Raw genomic sequence first — 10,934 nt, 5'->3', positions numbered from 1 at the left:
TGTATACGAAGAGGATGACATTGAAATGAGTTAACGGGTATTTGAAAGAAGACAGGGGTGATCTTGCCTTTTAGAGAAGAGAAAGGAGCCTGCCTGTGATAGATTATATAACCGAAACTGAGCAGAAGCCTCTGGAAAAATGTTAGAAAAGGTAGCATGTACAATAATCCATACGAGATGTCACAAGCCATCCATAAGCTTTGAAGTATCATCATTGTTAAGGAAGTGTCTCATCAAAGAGGTGTTATAGAGTTGGTAGGATATTACAATACGGTATATTAGATGTGCATCTTTATAGCATTAAATATGCCGAAAGTCTCTGACAGTACGAACTTTTGACTTTGGAAAAACTAAAATGTCATTGGCTTTATATTGATATAATGTCGGCATGTTGTTATGGTGAATCCTAGCATATATAAAGTTAAATACCGGTATTAATATTCATCAAGCTCGTGCAATTTTGTATTTTTTTCTGGAAACTACTGAAAGTCCTTAAAGCTAATGAATTTTACATTATCACCAATCCACCTGCAGTTCGTTCCAATGAGCTTTACAAGACAGAATAACTATTCAACTGATTAAGAATGTAAGTTCATATTAGTGTAAAACTGTTGAATTGAATTTAAACTAAGAATAAACAATTTCAGTTCATGTATACCATTGAGTAATTCCGTTATCGTAAGTGCAGAACAATAAAATGATGCCTAGAAACATGTTTCCACTACATTATACAAGAAAAATGAAACCGTTCTACAGTTAGTTGCAGTGGACATCCGCCCTCTTTGAAATCAGAGTACAAATAGGCGCGGCCTATCAGTACAAAAAAAGACCTAGAACGTAAACGTGTTACTGTATACAGCATACTCAATCTGACTATGCGTACATCAAAAGGACCTGTCGCAGTTTTCGCGAACTTTTTCCAGTAAAAAAGTATAAATTTTATAGCGAAAAATCTTTTATTCTAGGTGGTGCTGGAGGATATGCGCGCCGTTAGCGAATTTTCTTAACGTAGGATAGTTTGTTAAAATCATTCATGAATTATTCATAATCATCCTTATTGAACATATTATTTTGCGCATGCGCTATTTCCACGCCTATGTCAGCCTCAATGATCAGCCGCACTGTGCTTCGTCTCGAAGGAAATACTGTTCGATTGAAAAAATAATAATAAATAAAATTTGATTGGGCGAACTGAGCAAATACAATTGATATAAATGCGGCTGGGCGGATGTAGCGGGAGGGGTGCAGACGATGCGATCCCAACACCTAAATAGTACGTAATAGGAAAAATATTTTTTGTATTGTTGATATGAATTACCGGTAAGATTTTTTAAGCTGAGGTGTGAGAGTGCAATTTCCGGGCACCTAGAAGTTCATATCCTCAAAATGTTCGCAACTCACCCCAACCACGTTGGGGCTGAGGTGGTGTTGACTCTCACGCACTCTTACCGCCAAATCCTGTATCCGCCCCAGTGCGGCTCTTTTAGTCTATGTATTATAGTCAAAGTTATATGGGCATTTAACAAAGGGTCCAGTGAGCACAATGGTCTTTGATGAGTACTTTATCAAATATCATACGCAAGATTAGAGCCTTCGTTCAGTCTCTTACCGGTATATCAACATCTAGCCTGTTTTATTTTATTGTAAACAAATATTTCAAAGTTAAAGGCATAAAAGAAGGCGATATATTTATTTTATGCAACTTGTTTATTTTGTTTTGTAACAGTGGCGGCGCCATCGTTTGAAATCTAGGGTGGGGGGAGGAGTGAGGGGAAGAAATTATCGGGGCGGAGTGGGAACAAACGCCCACTGTATGGGCATAATTTGCGAAGTTTTAGTTTCGCAGCATCGAGCGAAGTTTCTTAGCTTACATTGGAATTTTAATAAAACTTTAATTGAACAATAGGCCTATTTACTATTGTATTTGCAGGCTGGTGGTAAATGTAGGCCTATCACTTCAATGTATCAAAGCATTCACCTGTTTTAATTTTGCACTGATTTCCCGGATAAGGACTAAACCGTAGCCCCAGTGTACACAATTAGCTTACTAGTGTGAACTACAAAGTACATCTTTCGAGACGAGCCGAGGTTACCCCGGTGTACTGGTCTACCTTACAGCCCCTGCACGAAAACACACCGACAGGTAGACTGTACTAGAATGGAAGAAGCATAAGAAAGCCCATATAACGGTTGAATCGCAAAACTGAGCGGTGATGATCAAGGCGCATTTTAATTGAACAACTATTAACCAGTATTTTGTATTTTCAGACTAACAGTAAATGTATATTAAACTCCAGAATCTACTATAAATCACTTGTTTTATTCTTGCATTGAATAATACAAATACGAAGTCCATACAAGACTGAATCCCAAGACCGTTAAAGTGAATGGTGCGTCGTGTGTTGTTCTACTAAAATCAGCACAGCCTTCGCGACAAAATGAGGCGGACACAGACTTGCAAATAGCACATGCGCAAAATATGTTCTATAAGGATGATTATGAATAATTCATGAGATTTTACCAAACTACAGTGTCCTACACTAAGAAAATTCGCTCGCCGTTAGCAAACCAGACTCTCCGAATGCTGGTGAAAGCATAGGCCTATATGTATAATTTGAAAATAACACATAATTAAATGGCTGTTACGTGTACTCTTCAAACTGCATCTAGTCATGTGTTTGCGCGCGCATGTGACCGGTTTGCTCTCTGTGTGAATTGCTTCCCATTCTGGAAGAAGGCGCACTCTGGGATTTCTGTGTACAATTAAATTCAATTTAATTTATTTCACTTGTTCAATATATGGTATACAGATGAAGGGGTTATATATATGCCTAACAAAATATCATTACAACTTAATAAAAGAAATCTAACATAATGAAATATAGGCCTAGGCCTAAATACCATTAAGTAGACGTGACGAAGCCAGAAAAGTGTTAAAACTTTGAAATAGTTGTCTTCTCGGTAGTTATACCGAATTTCTGATGTAAAATATAAGAAATACGGCCAACACATGTGCGCTTGCGCTTTTGTCCGATTTTTTTGAAAAATCTTAAAATGGCCTGAAACACGCCTAAATTATTTTAAGACGATTTGGACAAATTTATTTTTAGTGGTCTGAATCATAAAATTGACCGGAATAAGAAGAACGTGATCGTGACAAATTTGAGTAAATCCTTATATGGACATGACAAATTACTTTTTGCTACAACTTAGTGCGTTGATGATGGTACGATTCAATTCTAATAAAGGGAAGAGTGATAAAAGTTACATTTTTTTTAAATAGTGTACTGTAGAATCATGGAATCACAAGTAATCCTTGTAAATACATTAGATATATTTTATAATAGTACGCCTACCTGATATTAACACATTTTTTTAATTGAAAAAGCACTCTTTTTGCTCTTTATTATTTTATTGGCAAAGTTTTAACTGTTTTTAATAGTTTTTATTGTTGTCATTATTCTCATGATTTACTCGCTTTTAACATTACGTATTTCACCTTTCCAAACTGTGTTTTAATGCTCTTTGACAATTTTTTTAACTTCTTTTACTCATGAATCTTGTTTGTGAATATATGAATGAACACTGTCATTAATATTTAGCACCGAGAAGAGTCTGTCCGAGATCTTGATAATGTGTCTCCAGATTTCAAATTAATGCCATGAGCCCTACAAATAGTGACTGCCCACTATACCGTCTAAAACACTGCTACTGTAAGTAAAACTCCAACCAACAGTATGTTCTTTGTTTACTTGGAACCTTTCATAACATGAAAGTGATCATGAAGCCGTATAGTCAAAGTGCGCCCTCTGTATTCATATAATACATCATGAAAACGCTTGTGACGTATGAAATGAGCTAGGTTTACTAATATTATTACCACAAAAATAAAATAGCATACATGAGATGCTCAATAGCAAGATTTGCACTTTTTGATAATCAACTTTCCAATCTAGCGCCGATCTTCAATAAATACCAGTCATAAACTTTGTTTAAAACCCAAAATATTTATTATTTCTTAACAACCTTCAATAGTGACAATAGGGCCAGGCTCACTGTAAACGTGAAATTGGACTTTAAAAATCAAGAAAAATAAAGTTCTGTTAACAAACTAGGGTTTTCTTTAGAACGAAACTTTAATATGTCAAGAACAATTCCCTAGAATCGTAACATTTAACTTCATATGCATCAACAATCACATCTACGCGACTGTACTTCTTAGGCAATTGATTCAACAGCCTTATCCCCAGTTCCTTAAATGTGAGTACCGGTAATCGAATAATTATGTGGCCATCAGATCGACTATGTATGCAGAAACCTCTGATGCAATCCGGAGTAATAGATAATTGGAGTGTATTCCTCTACTACTTTCAAGAGCTTACTCCTTACTGTAGTTCTTCGCGTCCCATCAGCATTAGTCAAACTTAAAGGCACCCAGGGGCAGAATTAGGGGGCGGCCCAGCCCCGCCCCCTCCCCTTTTGGGAGGTAAAAAAAAGAAAAAAAATGATAGCCCAGAATGCCTCAAATGTTATGTTGGGGCGTCTAGAATACAAACATTTCCTGGGGGCATGCCCCGGCCCCCCCACGACAGTGTTGTCTCAATCGGCTCAACTTTCAGCCCCCACCTTCCGCCCCCCCCCCCTTTTTGGACATTTCTGGATCCGCCCCTGCTTCATAATGTAGTATTCCTTTCAAAATTCCTAAGCTATTGCCTGAAATTGTCAATTTAACATTTCATTATAAATATCAACTATTATGTTAACTAAATATAGTCTAGACACATCCTATAATAAATAATTACCAAATTGCTTCACTTTAATTATGGGCGTAGGACCAATATTTGAGGGAAACACAAAGTTGGTAAACACGAGGTTCTGAGTGTCAATTGCTCAATGCCATTTTTTCTTAGAAGGTTCCAAAACTTTCATGTGTCTTTGGCGGCGTAAATAAAGTCATTTATAATAGTTTTATGTCCTCGATATTTCATTAATATGGATTACTATTCCATAACGTAACGTAGGTTACTGAAACGTACATTAACTTTCTAATTACAATACTAATTAAACATGATTACTTAACAAAATGATGATTTACTGACGCTGTATTCATGATTATTACTTAACTACTTCTCGCGTTTAATTTGGTTCAAATTCTCGAACTAGTGTTTACTATGAAGAAATCGGGTAACGCATGTTTCACTGCTTAAAATCGACAATCAAAATTTCAAGTTGAAGACCCTATTTTGCATAGGCTATTCTACTTTTTGCGTTGATGATGGTACGATTCAATTCTTATAAAGGGAAGAGTGATAAAAGTTACATTTTTTTTAAATAGTGTACTGTAGAATCATGGAATCACAAGTAATCCTTGTAAATACATTATATATATTTTATAATAGTACGCCTACCTGATATTAATACATTTTTTTTTTAATTGAAAAAGCACTCTTTTTGCTCTTTATTATTTTATTGGCAAAGTTTTAACTGTTTTTAATAGTTTTTATTGTTGTCATTATTCTCATGATTTACTCGCTTTTAACATTACGTATTTCACCTTTCCAAACTGTGTTTTAATGCTCTTTGACAATTTTTTTAAAAACTTCTTTTACTCATGAATCTTGTTTGTGAATATATGAATGAACACTGTCATTAATATTTAGCACCGAGAAGAGTCTGTCCGAGATCTTGATAATGTGTCTCCAGATTTCAAATTAATGCCATGAGCCCTACAAATAGTGACTGCCCACTATACCGTCTAAAACACTGCTACTGTAAGTAAAACGCCAACCAATAGTATGTTCTTTGTTTACTTGGAACCTTTCATAACATGAAAGTGATCATGAAGCCGTATAGTCAAAGTGCGCCCTCTGTATTCATATAATACATCATGAAAACGCTTGTGACGTATGAAATGAGCTAGGTTTACTAATATTATTACCACAAAAATAAAATAGCATACATGAGATGCTCAATAGCAAGATTTGCACTTTTTGATAATCAACTTTCCAATCTAGCGCCGATCTTCAATAAATACCAGTCATAAACTTTGTTTAAAACCCAAAATATTTATTATTTCTTAACAACCTTCAATAGTGACAATAGGGTCAGGCTTACTATAAACGTGCAATTGGACTTTAAAAATCAAGAAAAATAAAGTTCTGTTAACAAACTAGGGTTTTCTTTAGAACGAAACTTTAATATGTCAAGAACAATTCCCTAGAATCGTAACATTTAGCTTCAACTAGTTTTTTTCACAGTATACCCTTTAACATTATCAATACATTTGATAGGCCTATGTGATAACGTAAGTTACTGAACCAATGTTGAATAATAGATGGATGTAAGATTATTGTCTATAACTGAGTGTAAATTTACCTATAAATATCATACATACGATGACAAATAAAAAAAATAAGTGGGGGAAAAGTGCCACACCCAAGTAATTAAACATTTATATTGTTTTGAAAAATTGATGCTGTAATAATATAACTACTGTATATTGTAATATATATTCTCGTAAGAATTTTGTAGGACGCGTTAAGAATGACAAAATATTCTCTGTATCTACTGGAACCGAGCCGCATAGCTTGTATTCCACTATTTGCATTCACACCTGGGCTGTGTATATATATTGCCTTCGTTTGGCTCTGTAATCATTAGTGGTCGTGGGACTAGTTTGGGCCCTACCTATGCTGGTCGAACGTTTCGTTTGAGTCTGTACCCTAGCTGCACTGATGAGGCCTGGAAGGCCGAAACTGATATGCAGATATTGGGATTCCTTCCAGTGGATGCTTAGTTTATTTTGTCATTCTGATCGGATTTTGTCTACTGTTCCGTTTTAATTTTAAATTGTTTTGCATGCATATATGGCCGTTTGCTGTTTTATGGGTTTTTCCCATTTGCCTTTCAAACTTTGCCTTTCAAATATATATATATATTTTTTTTCAATTCAAAATTTAATTACAAATATCTATATATGCAATAGGAATAATTTCCATGAATGATATCGCATTCCTATAAACAGTCACTGCATGGTAGGATATATGTAAAAGAAAGTAAATATATCAACCACTGCCTATGCTTTTATTCATTGATGTTTATTACATGCTATATCAACAATAACATACGTTACCATGTGTTTAACATATGTTACTTTTCACAACGTAGTATTCCTTTTAACTAGGCCTAAGCTATTGCTATTTCGATTCAAAATTTAATTACAAATATCAACTGTTTTGTTAACTAAATATATAATAAATACTTACCATATTTGTTTCACTTTAATGATGGGCGTAGGACCAACATTCGAGGGAAACACAAAGTTGGTAAACACGAGGTTCTGGGTGTCAATTGCTCAATGCCATTTTTTCTTAGAAGGTTCTAAAATTTTCATGTGTCTTTGGCGGCGTAAATAAAGTCATTTATAATAGTTTTATGTCCTCGATATTTCATTAATATAGATTAATATTCCATAACGTAACGTAGGTTACTGTAACGTACATTGACTTTCTAATTACAATTCTAATTAAACATGATTACTTAACACAAATGATGATTTACTGACGCTGTATTCATGATTATTACTTAACTACTTCTCTCGTTTAATTTGGTTCAAATTCTTGAACTGGTGTTTACTATGAAGAAATCGGGTAACGCATGTTTCACTGCTTAAAATCGACAATCAAAATTCAAGTTGAAGACCCTATTTTGCATAGGCTATTCTACTTTTCCGAATTAACAATAAAGTATTCATAACATCTTTATATAAGCATAATAGGGCCTATTAGCTATTACCTTAAAGTAAAAAAAAAAATTGACAACCTTCCAACCACCTAACAAATCTACTAACTATTAAGCCTTGTGGTACACAGCATTTTTTGAATGGCAGATTTGCTATGACGGTATTTTCTATCTGGCGACAGACGAATTTTGCATACTCATGACTATAAATATCGTCCTAACTCTGTTGTTAGTTATCGAACCTCCATGAAATTTGATACACTTTTATAATATATTATGACCTTTTGAATTTTGGTAACACTTTCCACATTATCATCATATTTTGTCATTCCAAGTTGGTGAACCATGGGCGACCGGGTTTGCACGATTATAGTGAGCCTGACCCAATAGCGATAACTAACAAAACTTTGTCAAATATGAGTGATGATGGAAAAGATGATGTTCATTTATGGTCATGGGATGGCACTGTCAATGACGGTGATGGTGATGTATTATTGTAATCATGAGATGATGATGATCATATATCAACATTATTTAGTTATCTTGGTTATTTACCACCAAGTCAGTACATATTTGCGGAGGATCAGTGGTGTTATAGGCAATTTCAGGCTCAATATCTTGTTCTTGTGTTGCACGCTTTTCAAAAATAGAAAATTATTGTACAGTATATTACTGTACTGTATTATAGAGGTTAACATAGTCAAACCAACTGTATATTTCATTGTATGCGACTAGCTTTATTGTTTTTCTATTTATTTAAATATAAACCTTATTTGACATTTTACCCCAGCCTCAATTTTTTCTTATTTTATTCTTATTTTTAAAGCAATTTCAACCTCAGTGTTCTTATAAACGAAAGTGTATAATAGACACTCAAACGAATGTATAATAAAACATAATTGGTATAATCAAGTAGAGACTAAATAAATCATTTATTGTATTTCAATTTCTAATAAACCAATAGTACACACTATCATTGCTTCCTCTATTATCTAAAATCGTTTGCGTTTCTCAGTTCTGGCTTTTCGTGCTATTTATTTTTTTCTCGTTTCCAAGTGCGCCCTCCAGAACAGAGGTTTCAAACCGAACAGTTCGTGAACAGTGCTGATTGCTGATTATAATTTATCTTTATGTAATTTTAAATGTTTTTCATCAATTTTTAAAACTATATTGTTTTGAACGCTTTTTTGCATGTACTGTTCTGTGGGACTAGTAGGCCATAATATATTAGTGTAGTTTTATCATTTTGTCTGTATCTTCCTATTATATTATGTCAATACAGAAAGCTTAAGTTCGCATTGGACAAACGAAGTTACATACGCAGTAGATGTAAAAAAAATGCAGGTACTGTAGAACGGTGAAATAGCTTGAGTCCTGCTTTTCAACCATAAAATTCTGTTTCTGCTGCTGTGCATTAATATGAGTATTCATCCATTTTTGCCTACTAAAAATAAAACAACCTAAGCACTGTTTTTTGATCCGATAAGATGTAATGCCTTAAATAGAAATCTTAATAGAAATACAATATTTCAAACGCAAATACAAGAAGATGAGCCAAACACCGTTTCTATATAGGAATCATTTGAATTTCAAGGGGTTACTTTGCGCAAGGTACAGATTAAGTTCAGTGTACGCAACAGGAGTGGCGCTAGCGGGGGGTAGGGAGAGCTGCCCTCCCTCCGTCGGGGCAGGGCAGTCGGACCTCTTGCAATTCTGTACTCTTTACTAACATCAAGTGGTTCACAGTCACAGTAAAACCCTACCCTGGTGACTGACATAGGCATAGCGTTTCTTACATTCTTGTCAAGTCGCGTCTAAAGAGGCCTGCTCTAGTGTTTGAAAAGGGCTTCACGTACATCCCTAGTGTCTCTAGTTGGTACGAGCGCCAACGGAAGAAACTGAACAAAAGTTTAGTCTTCTCCATTTCCACAGCTAATCGTTTCAATGTACTTCTGTTTCACACCTGCCATGTTCGTTTCATTTACTTTTGTAATTTATTTTTGTAATTAATTTTCCCTTATTTATTTTGAGCTTCAATAAAAAAAAAACCATTACAAAACATTATTAGCGATGACTTTTCATTTCCGACAAAAAATAATCATCTATTATATATAAAACAATATAAAGTAAATGACAGCAGCACTATTGAGACTAACAATTTATTCTCTAGCTTTCGTCCACACAGTGGACTTCATCAAGAGACTGATAAATTGTTAGTCTTGTATTAGTATTCATATACTGTATCAGACTAACGCGGCTTTACTTTTTATTCATCCTCTTATATATAATAGTATAACCAAATGTGTAGCCATATCTAAACGATATTATTTTTGAAAGAAATATTATTTTCCGCATTGTTCAATATTTGAATATCTCGGTAGATGAAGGCCTATCATATTTAAGTGATGGAGAAATAATTTAATGCATACTTAACTACGTCTATAGTTACAAATAAGTATACATTTTGAAATACAAAATATAACCAATTAAAGTATAAACATTCTTTAAATGTATAAAATTGTTTCTCAACACTATAAAGCCATAAGACACTCGTACCTACTACTGAACCACTTCACAACCCTGACCTTCATTAGTGCAATCTGGGGTGTCTTGGTATGGCCGATCGAGAAGGGTCAGATTATGTTTCAAACACTGACGAGGTGAATTTCAACCAGCAACGAGAAAAGCAGCCCGGTTGAATATCCGCAAGAGGGGATGCAGGAGATTGAGATGTCCTACGCCCATGGGCACAGAGTTCTTTAAATTACCTCCTTCACCTCCGGCACTTGAAACAGGAATGAAGAAGAATGCAGGTTCTCAGTACTCAAATTAATATATTCACTATCACCTGGTTTCCAACATGTAAGTGTAAATTAGTTGGATTCAATTGTCAATACGAATGAAGCAGGCGATTGTAGCAATAAATACATTTTAATTTACTTCAAGTAGTGAAGATGTAATGTTAATATACAGTATGTATATTTATGAACTTTTATTTTTATAAACAAGACATTATGAAAACGAAGGCAAAAAAAGGAAATCTCAATAGAAAATTTCCAAGAAAAATAATAACTGGTTAGGTTCACGGGGAGAGTTTTTATGGCTTAGTATGGACCAAATTGTGATTTTAGACCACAATATTAGGAATTGGCAATCAAAATAGCGTTATTTGGATAGGAAAATTATTTCTTAAA

The sequence above is a fragment of the Anneissia japonica genome, unplaced genomic scaffold (genome assembly GCF_011630105.1).
Source record: "Anneissia japonica isolate Jap-2015-1 unplaced genomic scaffold, ASM1163010v1 scaffold287960_len3192837_cov198, whole genome shotgun sequence".
Taxonomy (NCBI): Eukaryota; Metazoa; Echinodermata; class Crinoidea; order Comatulida; family Comatulidae; genus Anneissia; species Anneissia japonica.
This window is presented reverse-complemented; position numbering follows the sequence as displayed.